Raw genomic sequence first — 21,257 nt, 5'->3', positions numbered from 1 at the left:
ACATGTAACTCAAGAGGAAAACATGAAGAGAGGAAAAACATAATTTGATGATGAAGTTCACCCCTCCTAGGATACATCTATGGACCTACTAACATAGCTAAACCACTGAATAGATTTCAATGATAAAACAGTACATGAAATGTGTTGAAAAATGAGTGGTTTGTTTCCCCTTCAAGGAAACATTATCCTCCAAAGATCTCTCACTCTAAAAAGTATGACCACCTATAGTTAGTCATAAAAGAGTCAACATGAAAAGGGCTTGCACATCAAGGCCTTGTACTCCATCTAAAAATGAGCATAACATCTAACACAACTCCACAATGAAGTACTATAAGATATTTCCTGAAAAAGAGATAATGAGAAAACATAAAGAAGAGTTGCACCATAGAATTCATAGCTGCTACAGACAAAATATGAAGTTTGGAAAACCCCTACAAGGTTCTCTCTATGCTAAAAAATCCTTCAAAACCTCTTCAAACCAATGATTGTACCTGGCACTCAAAGAACCAAACCTGCAAAAGGTCCTTCCATAAGTGCTCCAATCAGTAAACAGAGGATTCCACTAGATTCAAAATACGTAGAAACCCATATCTAGGGTTTTCTTGGGCTCAAAAAGACCAAAAACTCATCAAGTTATGGCTCGCCCAAGTTTCTTTTGTTATTCGTCATCCAAATAGGTTGAACCTACAAACTGAGCGACAAATATACCCTTTAAACCATTCAAGAGGAAAAAAATATTCCCACAATAGGCATGCTTTTTTTGCCTAGTTTAATTTCCTAATAACCTCTTAAGTGAAAAAATAGGGCCAGATGGTGCATCATAAGGTCGGGGGCTGGGGCCAACGGTCCGCCCCAAACAGCTTTGGCACCCTTTCCGTTGGGAAAGGTCACATTCAGGTCAATGTGGTCAGGAGTCAGGGTGGATAACCCACCCTTGCCGGGATAGGCACCCAATATTTAGTTTTCAGTTACACATTGACCATGTGACTGGGAGTTGAGCCTTAAATACCACCCCCGTCGGACTTAGCTCCATGCCAGTCATACGGTGTGCCATAGCACCAGGGCTGGGGATGAAACCTTTCCCCTCTTTGTTATCTCCCTTCCAATTATGCATAGGGTCATCTAGGAGGTTTTGTGACCAAGGGTTGGGGCTATTCCATGCCTTTCTCCTCTGCTGCGCTCATGCCAGGGTTCTATGCACGATGGTCATGACTGAGGGTTTGGGCCTAATTCCTAGTCCTCTTTGTCGAGCCCTCTCCCTATCTTCTTGCATTCCTGTGGACTAGTGTGATGACCAGGTTTAGTCCCCACTCCACTGCAATATTTGCCATGGTTATGTTGGTGCGATAGGATCAAGGTCGAGGCTCACCACACGGCCCCTCCTCCCAATGTGCCGAAACACAAAAATTAAATATATGCGACATAAGAGAGATGGTTGAGGCTATATTTGTGTTGTGGCAATTTGTTGGTTTGATCCCCACTGAGGCCTTTCAACTAATAACAAATTTGTGACTAGTGTGGAGGTGCCACGTGGTGGCCTTCGGTTGGGCCACGTGGAAGCCTCCCATTGGACCACCAAAACAAAATGAATGAGTCAAAATTGACCAAATGGACCTTTACAAACTCGAAAATTTGCACTCTATGATTGGTCAACCATACACCCAGTAGATATGCTCACATCAGCAATATGGATTGCCTACTCAATGGTCTAGTCAGCACAACTGCAATTTTTTTAGTTGTTGAGCCAAACGATTAGAACATCAGTAATTTTTCATACGACATCAAATTGAGGCAAATCAAGTGTCGTTAGAATCATAATGAAGAACACTATGAATTGACCAGATCATACCTCCTGACTCGGAACTTTCAGACTCCAAAAAATCATCAAGTTATGGCGCTCCCAAGTTTCTTCTACTATTCGTCCTCCAAATTGGCTAAACCTGCAAATTGAGTGACAAATCTACCCTTTAAACCATTCGGAGGCGATAATTTCACCTGCAATAGGTGACTTTTGTCGCCTATTTTAATTTACTAATAATCCCTTAAGCGCAAAAACAGTGACACATTGTGCACCATAAGGCAAGGGGTTGGGGCCAACTGTCCGCCCCTGCTAGCTTTGGCACCCTTTCCATCGAGCAAGGTCACATTGAGGTTGATGTGGTTGGGAGCCAAGGCTCATCACCCACCCCTAAATGAATAGGAAACCAAGCTTTAGACATCGGTTACGCACCAGCCATGTGACTCAGGGTCGGGCCTTAAATACCGGACCCATCAGACTTTGCTCCACGACGGTCATGTGGTGCACCATAGCATCAGGGGCTAGGTCTCAAACCTCACCCCACTCTAGTAGCTCCCTTCCAATTTTGCGAAGGGTCCTATGGGATTTTTCGTGACCAAGGGTAGGCTTTGGTCCCCACCTTTCTTCTTTGTTGCGTCCGCACTAGGGTTTTATGCATAGTGGTTGTTGGGCCTCCAACTTGTCATGATTTTGTTGATGAAACCATCCATTTTTGCATCATTCCATTGACTCATTGTCATCATTTTTAACCACATTTCTTCATAAATGCACCAAATTCCTGCATACATGTGTACATGGTTTATTATTAGTATCTCCATTATTTTAATGAATTAAGAATTTTGCATGATTTTACAAATGAAAGTTTAGCTAGTTCACGCTGCTGTAGTTTTGTCAAGCTTTCATAGCTATCTCCATGGCTGCGATAGTAGAACCACTCTAGAAGAAAATAAGACACTTGGAATTGGTTTCTAGAAGCCCCAATATGGATTTGTATTTATCAAATTCCACTTAGCTCGCACGTGTGAACCTCCAACATCAAACCAAGGGAAAAGCACAAAAGTTTTGACCATTCAACTTCAAACGCGTTTTCTAAGAAAATGAAAGCGAATTTTGGAAAATAAAAACATGGATGTTGTTCAGAATGGGCCCAGTTAGATTGTTGATTAGAATTTTTCTCAAATTTGTTACCCTTTGATATATTTTCAAAGTTCTTTGGAGCCTTATTTTGCAGATTACGTGGATATATAGTTTTTCAATTTTTCATTTAATGCATAGTCAACAAAAAGCCTTGAACAAGTTGTTCTTTAGCAAATTTGTGGCATAGAGATAAGCTTGATCAGATCTGGATGAATCTTTGATCCAAAAATCCACGAAATTTTATTTGATTTGATCTCATGACCAAAACTCAAGCAAGAAAACTATGATTTTGTTAATTTTCTCAAAATTCTATAAATTGTAGTCACTTTGATGAGAGGGGGATGATTTTAATTTGTAATTGTTGTTTATTATTGAAGTAGAATAACTCTATTTTTTTCATTGAATGTAATTTTGTTTTATATGACACAACTCTTAATGAAATTGATGATTTAAATCTCTTCTATTGACATGAGTTTTCAACACCTTGCAGTCCTCAAGAGGGCTCCTTGGAGATATGTGATAATAGTATATATGCTTTCCATTTCTGTCATATTCTCATTGATGGTTTGTTTTACATGGATTAATTATTTATTCTTATCATAAACTAAAAAATCATGCTTTCTATAGATTAAATGTTTATTCTTTCATACATTAAAATGTTCATTATTCCATAGATTAAAGCTAGTAAGTTTTAGAATAAAATATCCATGCTTTCATAGGGTTAAATATCTTGTTTTATGGGATAAATAATTTTTATGTTTTATTTTCTAGTTTAACATTAATTTCCTTTCTAAAAACTTAGTACTTTCATAATTTATATTAAAACATATAATTTCTTTTGAAGTTTCCAATTCATTTCAATTATGCATAAATATTGAAAGATAATATCCTAACACATATGGTGTAGTGTACTTTGGAAGCTCACGTACATATATTGACATATAAACGCAAGTAGTTTAACAATCAATTAAATTACCCAACATTTTGGTGTCATTGTCGAGGAAGTATACATAGGTGTTAGCTTTCAATTGCATCTCATTCATAGTTGCATCCATTTAGTTTCATAAGACTAATTTCATTTTAGTACATCCTAGAAGTAGATTCATTAAAAAAAAAAAACTTCAATCGCATACCACCCCCACTATATCACATGGTGCAGTAAGAGCCACACCATCTTCCACATCATGAGTTCTTATTTTTGCAGGTAGAAGAAGAGGTGAAAAAAGAGGTTGAAGAAATTGATGGATATGATGACAATGAGAAAGATCCTTTTGGATTTCCCATTCAAGAAACTAATGTCGATGTTCATATCAAGAACATCCCTCCATATGTACTTCCTAATTTCAAAGGTATGAGATTAGAAGACCCGGAAACCTTTCTTTTTGAATTTGGAAATATTTGTAGATCTTATGGATAATGATTACACATTCAAAAATTGAATTTGTTTCTGGCAACACTGAAGGATAGAGCTATTAAATGGTTCATGACTTTAGGAACAAATTCTATAAGGACATGGGATGATATGGAAAGAGTATTTTTGGAAAAATATAAAGATTATTGCATACACCATTGTTACAGGGAAAAGTGTCTATTTAGAACTGCTTTATCCCACTAAGGTGTGACAGCTGCCTTAGAAACAAACAGAGGAAAACTACTTTTGTTTTTCCTTTATGGATTATAGATAGAGAGGAACAGAAAGACAAACCTCTGTCTTGCGCTAATCCTTCAATTCGATCCCTCTCTTCTTTGATAGTCCTCAGCTACCTGCTCCCTTGCACGCCCAGCTTCAAAAAGTACCTGTAAGATCACAGAAGCATAACACTATACAAAGACATGGATCTATAATCATAAACAATCTAGGATCAGATATAAATTGACCATACAAATGTAACCAGCATCAATGATACAAAAGCATGGAGGAAAACTCAAATAGTTTTCATTGATAAACAAGAAAATAGCCAGGAGGAGTTACAACTAGTTGTTCTGACCTAACATCAACCTCCCAGCAAAGAAGCCCCTCTTCACCTCAAACAAAGCTTAGATCACCCAACAATATGATGTTTGTCTCAGAAAACCAACAACAATTCCTTACAATATGCAAAATTCCAGCCTCTGGATCTCTGGGATGAGGGATCCATATATAGATATTTGCAAGGGGGATGAGTCAGCTTGTGATTTGATTAGTGTCTTCTCTCTGATAGTTCTTGCTTCCACTTGGAGATTGATGGCCTCTTATCCTTGGTCGAATTCAGTGAGGCAAGTGTCACAGGAGAAGATTCTGGAAGCTTCCATTGCCTCTCTACCTTGCGGAATGACAATGCCATTTGTCATTTCTCACCCATCGCACCCCACAGAAGGGACTTTTGAAATGCAACACACCCTCACAGTGTATTTGGGTGAGATGCAACGCACCTAGCCAGTGGAGCAGCTACAATGATCCTGTTTTGACCAATTCTGAGCAGTTTCTCATGGAGAACTTCTGGGAGAAGCTGTAATCTGTTGACCTTGTTCCTTTAGGGGTTAGAACAACACTTTTAGGGACTTAGGAGCCCTTGGTTTATGGAAATTTCATGCTTGGGGTTGTAGGGCCCAAAAATGTCTATAACAATTGCCCCCTAAAGTATGAGGCCGTTAATCTTTTGGTGTCGGGTGAAATGCTTTATTATGAGGATCCGAAGTTCTCTCAATGCTGGGAGGAGACCTGTAATAAGATACAATACAATACATTATCTTCATACTGTTTTCATGATCTAGCTGAGGCGGGCATTCCCATGCTGAGCTTTATAAATTCATTTTCATGTACATAGGACAGACAATCGTCTGGGTGTAGACTGATGATTCTGGTAGAGCCATCATCCTTTTGATAGGATGATTATCTGTTCTGCAATGATGTACATTTAATGTCTTTATTTCCCTGAATATATATCGCAGCTCGGATGGATGAAACTAGATCCGGGGTCTTCAATATCGTCCGATCTTCACTCAAAGTACAGTCGATCCATGTGAGAAATGTTCTGAAGTCGAACATGGAAAGACATCGCTTGATTACCAGTGAATGATGTAAACTGTTAACAAGCGTGACAGGAATCACCGATAATGATAATGACCCTCAAGGTACTGTAGTACAATTCACGTGGTATGAATAAAGGACTTGGCGTCGAACACCATGCAAAATATTTCGGTCGAAGGCCATTGATGTAAACCTATCGCCGGAAGTGAGAAACTTGCCATTGAGGCATGCAAGCTTCAAAGTACTGAATGGGGTGTTCCTAGATCAACTTCTTGGATAATGAGCTGATGTCGACAAGAAGTGATCCGTCATAGGAGGGCCTTAATGAATCCCACATCAATGACACGGAACGGAGCAAATGATTTTAACGGAGGTGAAAACGATCTGGTGATATAAGGTTCAGGGTGGCAGTCATGAAAGAATGGAGTATAATGTATGGTAGTGGGTGAGACACAGGTGAATTCTCTGAATGACTTCTCTTGAACATATCGGAGACACTGATGTGATGGATTGGTATAATTAACCCCAAATGTGGATGGTATGGCATGACCATGGTGATGTGACTGGTGAATGAAACAACCCAACCCGACTTGGACACGGAGCGGAAGTGTCATGTTCAAGAGCGACTTGCTACCAACAAAGTTTCTTTGAGTTTTCTTCCCAATTTTCCCCAGTCATTTCTGACCAGTACCTCTTTATTTTTTTCAAGCTTGAGGAGGATAACATATGCTTGTTCTATAATTTTCCCTTCGGGCAAACCCATCGCTATGCTTTAACGAGCCTAGCGATAGTGAAACTCGTTCTCGTCTATAGACAAGTTTGTCGCTATTAATCTTTTTAACGAGTTTAACGACAAAGATAACTCGGTCCTTTTCAATTTTAGGGAGTCTAAAAAGGAACGTAAAGGTAACTCCAAAATTCCTTTTTCATCATCTAATCCCTTAAGTACGAAAAAGTATAAAACAATACAGAAGGGATGGATTTTCGATACTTTTAACGAGCCGAACAAAACAAGCGCTCAATCTTTTTGTGTAATAATCCCTCAAGTCCAAAAAGATTAAAATCTAGAGGAAGGATAGGACTTCCTGTCCCTTTAACGAGCTGGAGAGGCCAATGGCTCGGCAATCTTTTCATTTTTTTATTTTTTTTTGTACGAGTCAGTTGAAAAGAGCTTAAAGGAGACTTGTCTTTTGAGGAACGAGTGATAAAACGGGTAGCAGCTGATTCTAGGTAAGGTTTAGAATTTTCCAATCACGGTAGTGTCACAAGGATGGCTAGTGAAATCACTCTTCGCAGCTGTTCCTCAAAATGGGTAAACAATCAAATGGAGGTGAATGACCGGCCAATGAAAAAGTGGAGGTGACGGTGCAAACACGACCAAGGCTTTAACGGCTGAAGTACTACATTCACGATGGTTATTTACCGGGGAATAGTTCATTTTTTAACGAGCTTAAACACGGGTGGAAACATTTGCTCATGTCTTATGTTTATTTTTTAACGAGCTTGAACTATGTGCTAAAACTGCTCGATTGAATGGTCCCTTTTTGATTTTATCATAAATATCTTTGTTCTTTCAAAGGTTGTACTGTATTTTCAAATGCTTCATCAAACTAGTTAGAAATGAACAATATATGTTTGAAAACGAGTTAGAACACTAATATTTTACTTTGAACTACATAAAAAGTAATGAAAAAGTGTTTTTACCTCTCATTTTACCATTTCATTTGAACTTTGGTTTGTTGGAGCTTTGAAGGTGTTTTCCCCCTTTGATTTTCACCAGCTGATTTCGGGAGATTCTGTGGATGATTCTCGGCGCCGTCTGGACTAGGTAGGAGCTAAACCTGAGCTCTTTCATTTCATGGTTTCCATTTTGCATTTTGAGCTTGATTCCTAGCTTTTCTGAGCCCCTGGGGTTTGAAGAACTCGTTCTGCCTTCAGCGCACCCTCTGTGTATCGATAGGTGCGTTGAATGTTGACCTATCTAAAGGCTATCTGACATTCAACGCACCTAGAACACTGCTGCAGGTGTGTTGGGCGCAGAAAATGAATTTAATACACAATTTTTGATGAAATTTTGCCTGTTTCTTACCAAAATCAGGATCTAACTCTTCTCTTGTTTGTTTTTCAGAGATCTTTGGAGTAAGATGACCATTACATGGCGAGAACGTGAGCATGAAGAAGAGGACATGCTTTCCCTACATGATCCGGTTACAGTAAATGCACTGCGGAACTGTGGCTTGCTGAAGTTCTTCCGCATTTCTAGCATGAGACAGCAGATCAACTTACTACAGTATTTTCTCGATGCTTGGGATCCTACCAACCAGGTTTTCCAGATCAGGGGCAAATCTATCCCCTTGACTGTAGTAGACATCTATTTCTTGACTGGCTTGTCGAGGCGGGGTGCCCCCATCTCTTTATCAGGTTCGGCCCGAGGAGGCGACTCTGTGAGAGATTATGTTCGCCAGTACTGCAGAGAAGGATCTCAGCCGAGTAAAGACAGCAAGATCATCATCCGTGATGTCACTGACAGGTCCCTTAGGACTATTCTATTTACTTTTGGTAGGATGGCCGGTGGTGCGGCTCTTCATGTAGCCAACCGATCTTACATGCAGTATGCCTTGGAATGCCTCCAACCGAAGGTGTTCAACTGGTGCGATGCAGTACTTCTTGTGATGAAAGAACAGTTGACCAAGATAAAGAGCGGGAGGTTGAAGAACTTTGGGTACGGTTCTATTTTGACCGCCTTTGCCTTGGAGAAGATACCACTAATGCAGCCGCAGTATATTGCACTCGATTTACCTTCTCCTACTGAACCATGTACGCAGAGATGGGTTGAACATATGTCTAGGCATGCAGTTCAGTCTCAGATTTCATTTTCTGATACCTTCCTCAGGTGGTTTGATTGTCAGGAGATGGTTTATTCCGAGTATCCATATGCGGGTATGGACTTCCGGGGTGATCCAGATTTAGTACTGCCAGATGGCGAACAGTGGGGCGCCATTGGTAAAATCTTTGACCATATTCCTGTTTATCGTTTTTCATTTATAATGTCCTTGTGCTTTATTCTATCAATACTTTAATCAAACTCATGTGTACTTGCAGATGTTGGTCCTGTTCATCCAGTAGTTCGCCTGAGAGTACCAGCTGTTGCCCCAGCAGGAGAGGATGTCGGAAGGGCTATCCTTCGTGACCTCGATGTGGCTGAGACTCTTACAACATTACAGGAGTAGGTTGAGGGTCTCACTCTTGCTATTCCATATGTGAGGACTGACGAGCTACCTTTGAGGTTACAGCGGCATACTACTGGTGTGCCAAGACGATGGACTCGTCTCTTACGCATGATCGCACAGGTTGTGACTTGCTATCACGAGCATCATTAGACTAGGGTGCCCCCTAGCATTTTTAGTTTTTTGGTCATTTGACCGATTTTGTCTTGGTTACAAAACATTATGTGTAAACCACAAACAGTTATATATATATTTTTGATTTTCGGAGTTTTATTTTGGTTAAGTTACATGATCCACATGCAAACATCGATAGTATGTTTTCTTTTATAAATGTTGCAAATGTCTATCTAACACATAATTTGCTAATGATTCAATTAATGTGTTTAAGTTTCTGGAAATGTGTTGATATTGAATAAAATCAAATTGTCTTTCCAAAATCTTAACCCTTAGGAACATGCGATAAATAGCTGGGTTTCGGACGGAATATATACCCGTGAGTTGTAGTATTACGAGTTGTGAGTCTAGCCTGACAATTAGTCGGTGTATACCATGTGTGATGGCATCAGAGAGAAGTTCTATCAACGCACTATAATCAGCGATGTTATTTGTTGATCGACCAATACATACCCCTCTGAAACTTACTAACTCGCCGCTTGGATCAAAAATAGCCCAGGCTGCGGAAGATAGGTTCTGCGAACTACGACTCGCTCCGTCGGCATATCCAACACATGACTCCAATAGGTTTGACATCTGCGACAAATATAAAAAGTGGATTACTTGACCAAAATAAACACTTTAGTGAAAACAAAAACATAACAAAAGCATACAGGTTACCATTACGCATAGTAACGCTTGAGGTACAACCCGTTACGAGGTTGCGCCAGTGGAATTCCGTCATAGTCCATTAACGCGTAGGCTCCTTTTGCTAGCACTCGCTTAACAATATAGGGGCCCATCCATAAAGACTTAAATTTACCTGCTCCCAATTTATCGGATTCTTGGTCGTAAAGCAAGACCAAGTCACCTTCTGAGAAGACACATGGTTTGACATTTTTGTCGAACTGTGCTTTGAATCGTTTCTTATGGGCTTCGTTAGCCAAAGCGGCATCACGACGGGTTTCATCCAATTGGATTAATTCCAAGAAATGAGCTTCTTCTTCTGAAGTTCCGAGGAGGAGATCAATTGCGAGTTTGAGAGACGAGATTTCGCACTGGATTGGTAAGACTGCTTCCAAGCCATATACCAGTTGGAAAGGTGTAAACCCGGTTGCATTCCTTACCGATGTTCGGTAAGCCCACAAAGCTGAGTACAGGATTAGATGCCATCTTCTTTTGTGAACTCCAATCATCCTTTGCAGCATGCGCTTTAGGACCTTGTTGATTGCTTCAACTTGTCAGTTGGCTTGCAGATAATATGGAGTAGAGCTGTCGTGAGACAACCCTAGTTTGGCAGCTAATTCGACCATCATGTGATTGCAAAAATACGATCCATGATCTGTGACTATAGCCTGTGGTACGCCGAATCTGGCGACTACATGATTGAAAAAAAGAGGGCAGCTGTTTCACCAGTATTATCTAATGTAGGCATCGCCTCAGCTCATTTGGTAAAATAGTCAACTGCGACTATGATATACCCATGCCCCTCGGTCGAGGTGGGGTTACATGTCATGAAATCAATGCCCCATTTGGCGAATGGCCCAACAACCACTATTGGCTGTAGAGGTGCAGGTGGTCTTCTGGTTTTGCTATCGAAAATTTGACAAGCATGGCAACTTCTGACTGCGGTTATGCAATCTTTGAACATTGTTGGCCAGAAGTATTCTGCTCGTAAGATTTTTTGTGTTGTAGCATATCCAGATTGATGCCCCCCACATGCGCCTGAATGACAATCATTCAGGACTTTTTTGGCCTCCTCATGGGTGAGGCACCTTCTCAGAACTGTACCGATACCACGATGGTATAGTGTATCACCGACGATCATGTAGTCTTTTGCTTGGTATCGAATACGTTTTTGTTCGGAGTGGGAGGTGTTTGGCCTATATTTTTGGGTTTGGAGATAAATTATTATATCTCCATACCACTCGTTGCTTGAAGATATTAGAAACAAACTTTCGTCTACGATTGTTTCTTCAGATGTTTCATCGTTGGATGACGATGGGAGATCGCATAATAATTATGCGAAGACTAGAGCTTTCTTCGACTTGGATTTTACAAATTCTAGATCAAACTCTTGTAGGATTGCTATCCATTTTGAATATTTTCCCCCCAGCAACTGTCGCGACAATATATAAGTCATGGGGTTGCAATCTGACAGAATGGTAGTTTTCTGAAAGAGGACATAGTGTCGAAATCTCTGTATAGCTTGAACAGCTGCAAGTGCTAGCTTTTCAATGTAAGAATATTTGCTTTCTGTATCGTTTAAGTTTTTACTTAAATAATATATAGGATGTTCAATTCCATCGACTTCTTGAACTAAAAATATTGCCATGGTTGTATCTGCTGCAGCCAGATACAGGTTAAAATCTTTTTGATAATCAGGAGCGTACATTAATGATGCTTTCATTAGTGATTATTTTAAAGCATCAAAGGAAGCTTGCGCAACCTGATCCTAGACAAAGGGCACTTCCTTTTTCAAAAGACGTGTATAACCTTTAGCAAGTTCGGCGTAATTTGGAATGAACCTCCTCAGAAAGTTCGCTTTCCCTTGGAGTTTCTGAATCTGAAGCAAATTTGAAGGTGGATGCAAATTTATGATTGCCTGGACCTTACATGGGTCGAGCCGAAACCCGTCCTTCGAGACTACAAAGCCAAGCAAACGACTAGAACTGATGCAAAATACACATTTGTGTGGATTGAGTCATATCTTGTAGTGTCGGCAACGTAGAAATATCGCTCTTATATGCTGCGGCTGATCAGTCCTCTTTCGCGAATGAGCTGGTAGGTCGTCAAGGTATGGTTGAACGATGTTTTTGATGTCATGGAAGGCATAATTCATTGCCCTCTGAAATGTCGCCCCTGCGTTCTTCAAACCAAAGGGTAATTTTCGATATGCGAGCGTGCCCCACGGACAAATAAATGCAGTCTTTGACTGGTCCTGTGGGCGGATATTTATTTGATTATACCCGAAGAATCCATCCATGAATGAAAATATTTCACATCCGGCGCATTCATCAATTATCTGGTCAATGAAGGGTGTAGGGTAGTTGTATTTTGGACAAGCTTGATTTACATCCCTATAATTGACGCACACTCTAATTGTTCCTTGTTTTTTCATAACAGGGACAATATTCGATACCCAATCAGTTAGAGGAACTGGGTAGATGAAACCAGCATGGAGAAGTTTTCAACTTCTGCCTTAATGGCAGCGGCTTTCTTGGCGTGCACCTGCCTTAATCGTTGTTGTACTGGTTTGACATCTGGATACATCTTAATTTCGTGTTCAACGATACTCGAGTCAATGCCTGGAATTTCACTGTATGGCCAAGCAAAGACATCTCTGAATTCGCGAAAAAGAGCGTTATATATTTCCAGTTCTGAGGGAGAACAACATTTGCCAACATAAATATTCTCTACAACATCTGTTTTGGTCGAGATATTTATGGCGATAGTCTCTTCAATATTGGACAAGTTTCGCTCGGAATCCACCGTGTTTACAGTATTTGATAGGAAATCAAAGACTAAAGGATGATAAAGGTCATCTTGAGTATCTTCTCCACAATCCGGGAGAAGGGAACGATGGTGGGAATCATTCCAAGGTGCCCCTTCGATTACCATTGATTGGACAATTCCTTCGTCGGTGACATGCACTCGCGACCAAGGATCTGAAGGGGTACCATATTCTTTAGACCTATCTATCCATATGCTTGATGAGCGTTGATTTTGGTTTTCCCCCCATGCTAGGAACATTGATTGCTACAATATTTCCGTTGGGCTTGGGGGCAAAACCATGGCATGATCCATGTCGATATCGTTTTCTGAGATCTTTTTAGAAGATATCATATTGCAGGTTCCTATCGACGCTACTTCTACAAGGTTGATTGGAGGTGGAAGGGTGAAAGTTCCCATTAGTATAGGATCTTTTAGTAGGCCTACTCCGATATTTTGAAGCGAATGGGGGCTTCCATGGATCATGGGAATGCTTCCTGTAACTTGAGAACCATTCGAGAGGAAGTTTTGTTGATCGACGATTGTAATCCCTCCTTGAAAGGGAAATTCAATCTTCCTAAAATAGGTCGACACAATAGCCGCCATAGCATATATCCATGGTCTTCCTAGTAGTATGTTGTAATCAAGATTTCCATCGATGACTTCAACATCTATTTCTACCGTTTTCCCTCCTAGTTCAACTTTCAAGTTACTTAGGATACCATATGGGGTATATGTCCTTCTGTCGAATGCTTTTAATGTCGTCGAAGATCGCGACAAGGTTGGAGATCCTAAAGTTTTCCAGCAACTCATTGACATAATGCATGTAGATGCCCCCTCATCAATAATTGTTCGATGAACAGTTTTGTTGAGGGCTTTCACTTGAACAAGGAAAGCTAGTTGAGCTGGTAATTGAGGATCGTATCCTTTATGATCGAAGGATACAAGATTGGAATCCTTTGGGTCAATCCCACCAATGGCTGATAACAAAGCCTGCCTTTGGGATGGGAAATTCTGCAATACTTCAAGAGTCGACATAGCGGATGGAGATTGGGCCAAATCTTCCACTATATTATTATGCTGTGCCGCTCTAGCGCATGGATTAAACGTCGACTTGTGTACTACTCCCTTTCGTGGTTTTATTGTCTATTCAGGAATGATGGGTGGCACAACTTTTGTCGAAGTTGTTGTCGAACTACTTGGTTGATCTTTATCCTTGTTGTTCGACAGCTGTGGATTCCCATAATCTTTGTTCCTTGTCGATATCAAAGCATCATCTTGCTATTTTGAAACCGACAACATTAGCACTTGACATCGGGAAGCATCTTCACTTTCAACCAGATTTGTTCCTGGATTTGGAAACGGATCAGTTAACACTGCGGAGGTTTTTGAATTCTTGAAGAATTTTTTAAGCTCAGCTCTGTGTGGAAAATTTGCGGTCCGATGATCCTCATCGCATATGAAGCATGGATTTTTTGGTTTCCTATCTCCAGGAGGGTTTGAAGAAGATTTTTCAGGTGATGATTCCTCCTGTTTCTTCTTCTTCCCTTTGCCTTTCTTCTTGTTCCCTGGTTGTTTGGTTTCTTTGCCTTTTTCTGTCGATACAGCATTTACTTCCGAAGAAAGAAGCTCATCTTTTGCATTTTGACTTGAAATCTTACGGGCCTTTTTGGATGTAGCCTTTGTCGATTTCATGTCTGTTGTGCCAATCATGCCATCGCCGGCATGAGAGTCATTGTTCGATTTAGGAGGAGGAGGAATTGACAATTCCGGTCTAGGGGCGTCAGGTATTTTATCGTAGAGCGTGCCAGACTGAGTGTAAATCAAGTCCAGATATTGCGCACGAGTGATGACTTGCTCTTCTGTTACAACTCCCCACTTTGCCACATCTTCCGTAATGGAAGGTAGTAATGACTTGATAAACCATTCAGCTAAGATCTGATCGGGGACATACGTTTTTACCATTCTACGACGACGTCACCACTCATGAATATGATCAGATATGTGAGTGGCCGTTGTCTGTTTGAAATTGGTAAGAAGTTTTGTTCCCGTTTCGTACCTTATTGGTAACTGAAAATGGGTTAAAAAGGTTGTGGCTAAGGTACTAAAGTTCTCGAATGAAGCTCTAGGTAATTCGATGTACCATTTTTCCGCTGGACCCATTAACGTCCTCTGAAAGAGGCGAAGTCTTATCGAATCGTCATTTAGGGTGTTTGATGAACACCATAGATGAAATTTCATCACATGATTCGACGGATCTTCACCCGGATTTCCATTAAATTTAGGAATATCTGATGGAAGTTTATGCGGAATCATCGGCCACCAAGGGGCGTAAGTGATTGGATCGTTTGTTAACCGATTTAAGTTAGGTAACTCTAAAGTTGCCACAAAGGGTAACTGCTGGTTCAGGTTAGGTGAAGCATACCCAGGATAAGATGGGATCGCCTGAGCAGTTGGTCTTTGCATACCGGCATAATGCATTTGATGTTGGTATGTTTGGTAAGGTTGGTGGGCATCACCATTGTAAAATGGTTGATTTTGACCGTTTTGAATGTACGACTGTCCACTATTAGCAAAGATTTGTTGCTCAGAACCTTGGTATACTTGTTGGAATTGCAGTTGTTGGTATTGCACCAGCCATGGTTGTGAAGCCATGTGCTATTGCCCGATACTAACAGTTTGACCAAGATGAGGGGTAATCGTACCCATCTGAACCTGTGTCATTCCACTGGTCGGCGATTGTGGTTGAGTCGCAGGGTCAAGGGGCTGTTGCATTACAACCTGAGAAACTTGAGGTTGACATACAGCAGGTAGCGCTTGAACTTGCGATACCGTCACAATAGCTGGCGTAGTTGGGATATTTGACATAGGTAAGCATTGTTGCATCGAATATACAACTCTTGGTTGTTGAGGTAGTATTGCTACCCAACCGATTGAGGTAATTCCAGTATAACCTGAATGTTGTTGTGAACTCCCGTATGGATATCCTCCCGGAGGGGATAATGAAAGGGTATACTACCCCCCATACGGTGGTAATCCAGAACTCAAGGGAATTGTTTGCCCTTGGGGACCGAACTGCCCAAATTGACCTCCAAATGGATCAATTTGTTGAGACTCAACATAAGAGTTTCTGGATGTTATTCCGGATGAACAAATAGGAATCGACCATACTGTCGAAATGGCCCCTGAGTGGGCTCCTTCTAGCAGTTGAGAGCTAGTTGGGACAGATGGTATACCGACGAACATTGTCGGAGTGATAACAGGGAGTTCTGACGTCGCTGTGTCAGACGACACAGTCCTAGATGTTGACGGTTGTTCAGACATTTGTAGTCTATCCAAAATATTACCTAGCAATTCTACAGGAGCTTCCGCTGGTGGTAGACTAACTTTTGATGAAGAAGGATATAGAGTGATCCCGACTCCAAATTGCGACGGAGTACTTGTTGGAGGATCTTCTACAATTTCTTCTATGGCAATCAGACCAAGTGGAAGGGGAAGATCTTCAGGTCCGTAGAATATTTCTGGTGCCGAAGAAGGTATGGAATCGACAGCGACAGATGTTTGAAGAGCAAGACTCTCTGAACCGGTTGAAAATGGAACTGGTTCGGTAACACAAGTGTTTACTCTCAGGCTAGGATCAGTATCACTGTCCTTCTGTGGCTGCTGGACTTCTTCTGTAGAGGCAGGGATTCCAGAAATGTTTGGAGTAACCGGAGTCTCTGGTGTCGTTGGAACACTTGTTCTAACTTTAATAGGAGATTTGGAACCGGTTAAACGAGTTCGCTTTGTTTGTATTGGCTTCGATTCCGGAGACAAAGACGGTTGACTCGTAAGCCTCCGCGAACGATGGGGTTTCAATTGACTTTCTTCCACGATTGCGGATTACTCGATCAACTAAAATAAAGGGGAAGTATGTTTCTGAATTAAATGAATTTTAGACGCTTTGACACAACTTGTTTTTTCAGTTTTTAAGAGTCGTGAAAAAACAAAAGATGACTCTAGTCTCCTTCGATTTTTAATGAGCCCGAAGTGATAAGTGCTCAGATGGACCTTTTCCATTAAGGAGTCTAAAAAGGATCGAAAGGGATTGCTCTGGAAATCTAGGTAGAGGGAGTACCAAACCAATCGCAAAACTGCAGAATACTTTTTACGGTACATCAGTCAATCTTCCCGGATGATGTGTTCAGTGCATTGCGATCGATAGGGTGGCAGACACGACTTCCTATGGATAAAGGATTAAGCCTATTGGGGTCTCCCAAAATATACTCGACGATACGTGGGAGCACAAGTCCATACTGGCACTTATCGTCTCAAAGTGGAGGAATCACCCAACCATCAGTGAGAACAACAGTTACCAGGCTTTACGACACTGGAATACATCTCTAGCCTAGACTTCTAAATGTTGTGCGTTAAGTTCCAAAGCTTTTTTAGATTCATTGAATTTATTTTAAGTTGATCTTATTTATGAAGTTTGCCTTTCGGTTTCACCACGAGATGTAGATGTAATTCCTAAAATGAAATCTAAGATGATAATCAAACTTTTTATCTCCTTTATGCAATGAAAATCCTAGCTACTAGGGAAAAGAAAGACAAAATCTTTTCACAAAGAGTAAAGAGCACACTGTAAATGCACTTTCCTAAATCAAGCCAATCAGACTGTCTTTATGCAAATGCACATGCATGTATTTGTTTTTTTCGATTTTCTTAGTTTATGAATGTTAAAAATAAAGTTGATGCACAAATCTGAATTTCTTTTCAAGCGACAAATATAAACAAGTTTCTTTTCGAAATAAAAAAAATGGAGATGATTACGACACCTTACGATTTTGAAATGGATACTTGTTTTTGACACTAGAAAATTACAAATTCAGACCAAAAGCAATAGTAACATGATAATCGACCATCAATAACAATCAAACTCTTTCCTAGGACTGAAATCGACACTTGCGACAGTTTCAAATCAAAGGGCGACAGTACGATTATGCTACTTTTGCAAAGGAGAACTGTAAACGACTCAACAAACACACAAAAAGAACTACAGATCTTTTGTACAAAGGAGGCAGAATAACAGTAAGGAAAAGGGGTTTCAAATAGACATATATTGATCACAGGTAGCAAAATTCAGGAATAGAACTAGAAAGAATGAATCACAGAAGCCACCACTGCACAGAGCTAGTCTGATCAGCGCACCTGTAACACAGAGAATATGAAATGCAGCGCAGGTTGTCCACTCGGGAAGTGCGCTGAAATTCAGAATCTCTGAATAGTACCTACGCTGGGCCAGAAACGAGACTCTGTTCGGGTTCCAGGTCACAGTTTGCAGTTCAGTTCTTGGGTTTTGGCCGAGTAAAAAGCAATCAGTAATGCAACAATCAGGGGTAGATCTAAGGAGGATCTAAGAGCTATCACAAGAGCAATCAGATAGTTTGTGAATTAGTTGTTTAAATCATAAACAGATACGGTAGACGGATTGAAGTAGCAGTTGTCTACTTTGCATTTGTTATGGCAAATGCAGTTCGAATGCTACTTGTAAGTTTATGAAACAAACAACAAAGAATGATAAAAAAACAAACTAATTAGTTCCCCAACGGAGTCGCCATTTTGTTATAGGGAAAAGCATCTATTTAGAACTTCTCTATCCCACTAAGGTGTGACAGCTGCCTTAGAAACAAACAGAGAAAAACTACTTTTGTTTTTCCTTTATGGATTATAGATAGAGAGGAACAAAAAGACCAACCTTTGTCTTGCGCTAATCCTTCAATTCGATCCCTCTCTTCTTTGATAGTCCTCAGCTACCTGCTCCCTTGCACGCCCAGCTTCACAAAGTACCTGTAAGATCACAGAAGCATAGCACTATACAAAGACATGGATCTATAATCATAAACAATCTAGGATCAGCTATAAATTGACCATACAAATGTAACCAGCATCAATGATACAAAAGCATGGAGGAAAACTCAAATAGTTTTTATTGATAAACAAGAAAAGAGCCAGGAGGAGTTACAACCAGTTGTTCCGACCCAGCATCAACCTCCCAACAAAGAAGCCCCTCTTCACCTCAAACAAAGCTTAGATCACCCAACAATCTGATGTTTGTCTCAGAAAACCAACATCAATTCCTTACAATATGCAAAATTCCAGCCTCTGGATCTCTGGGATGAGGGATCCATATATAGATATCTGCAAGGGGGATGAGTTAGCTTGTGATTTGATTAGTGTCTTCTCTCTGATAGTTCTTGCTTCCACTTGGAGACCGATGGCCTCTTACTCATCCTTGGTCGAATTCAGTGAGGCAAGTGTCACAGGAGAAGATTCTGGAAGCTTCCATTGCCTCTCCACCTTGCGGAATGACACTGCCATTTATCATTTCTCACCCATTGCACCCCACAGAAGGGACTTTTGAAATGCAACGCACCCTCACAGTGTATTTGGGTGAGATGCAACACACCTAGCCAGTGGAGCAGCTGCAATGATCCTGTTTTGACCAATTCTGAGCAGTTTCTCATGGAGAACTTCTGGGAGAAGCTGTAATCTGTTGACCTTGTTCCTTTAGGGGTTAAAACAACACTTTTAGGGACTTAGGAGCCCTTCGTTTATGGACATTTCATGCTTGGGGTTGTAGGGCCCAAAAATGTCTATAACAACCATGACCTTAGAAATCAAGTCTGTAAGATGAACAAGAAAAAATGATGAAAGCCTAGAAGATTTAGTGGATAGATTTACTTATAATGTCAAAATAACTAAATTGAATAATTTAGGATTAGACACATTAAAAACTCTCCTACTAAATACTATAAGGATGAATGGATTGATCTTCTTAACCTGGTGGAAAAAGGAGATGTATCTCAATTGTCATTTCAAGAGATTTGTGAACTATGTAAGAACATATCAAGAGGAAAATAAAAGTATGTAATATCCCCTCAAGATCCATTTATGGAAAGAGTAAGTAAATCGACATCAGGATTGGTAAGTCAAACTGAAGTTAACAATTTTCTAGACATTCTTGGTAATTTAAATGAACAAATTGATATGCTAAGAATGAAAAACAAGAAAAAAGTTGATAATGTTGCTTCATTTATATTTTTCCCTAAATGTAGAAAGAAACATGCTTTGCATGAATGTCCACTTGATAACATTAAAATTTGTGAAATCTGTGCAAGATCACATACTACTAAAAATTGTCCGTCATTACCAAGGTTAAAGGCATTTTACCAGGGAGCAAATCAAACACTCGAACAATTTTGCTATGTAGCTCCAAGAAGACAATGATAGACACATCAATCTGGTATGATGCAAGATTTTAATTCACGTTATGCACAATAATCACAAAGTAATTAGAAAACACCCTTGGCTTGGCAACCTTAGCCATCTCAATCCCAATCTCAAAACCAATCTTGGCAACAAGGTTGGCAAGGGCCTTACAAAGGAAATCCACCATATCCTCAATATTTCCGTCACCATCCTCAATACCAATATCAGCATATTCCATACCATTCACCTCCACCACAACACCAGTTTCACCATCAGTTGACCTCAATCCAACCTTTCTCATTACCAACCACACAAACACCCCAAAGATCCATTCCCACTCCACCACCTACACAACCATTTCGAATCCCCAACAATAAAATAGATCAATCCACTTACAATTTTCAGGTATTGCAAAATGATTCTCTAGCTTTCATTGAATAACAACAACCAAAAGAAGAAGGTTCAGATAAGGTTAAAGAATCATGGATGCTTATCGATAAAGAGTAGTTGTTGGAACTCGAGATTTAAAAGTTTCATGCATGCCTATCACCATATTTTATGAATGGATATCACATCTCTAAATACTTGCATGGTGTGATAGTAGAAAGCCAAGGAAGACAAGATTACATTGAATCCTGGCTCAAGATAGCCATTGGATCCCAGTACTCCATTCTTCAGTATCTTCTAACATCATCTCAATCAACGAAGTTGGTCTCTCATAAACTCGCACATATCAAAGAGTATATTTCAAACATACATACGAGTTTATATATCATCTTGTGACACACATGGTTCCATTGGAAGTATTCATATACTTTAGCAAGATTTCTTTTTCAAGTAGAGTAGGACATATAAAAAATAAAATATAAAAAAGTAAAGAGAAAAATAAGTCCTATTGTGAAAACCAGGTTGTTAGCATAATTGGTAATGATCTTTGCTTGAGAACCAAACAACTGGCAACCACATATCACAATAAGTTATGCAATTTTATGATGGTTTCAATATTTTATTATGGTTCTTCAAATCATTTTTGGTTCTATGCTCAAGTTGGATGATGCAGGATTCCCTAAGGCCCACCTTCCAATAGATCTTGTCCCATCGACCTCAACACCTCATCTGGGACCAAGATCAAAGATTATTTGGAGTGCCTTGGAACTTGCATACATTAATGGAAAACCTCCTCATTGGC

The 21,257-nt window shown here is 40.2% G+C and overlaps 1 pseudogene; it reads right to left on the bottom strand.

Moving 5' to 3' along the window:
• Nucleotides 1-21,257, bottom strand: part of LOC149230923 (putative aconitate hydratase, cytoplasmic) — a 91,786-nt pseudogene that overhangs the window by 296 nt on the left and 70,233 nt on the right.

The sequence above is a fragment of the Pinus tabuliformis genome, chromosome J, assembly GCF_031772625.1.
Source record: "Pinus tabuliformis cultivar Carrire ecotype Pingquan chromosome J, CPIR1, whole genome shotgun sequence".
NCBI lineage: Eukaryota > Viridiplantae > Streptophyta > Pinopsida > Pinales > Pinaceae > Pinus > Pinus tabuliformis.
This window is presented reverse-complemented; position numbering and strand designations above follow the sequence as displayed.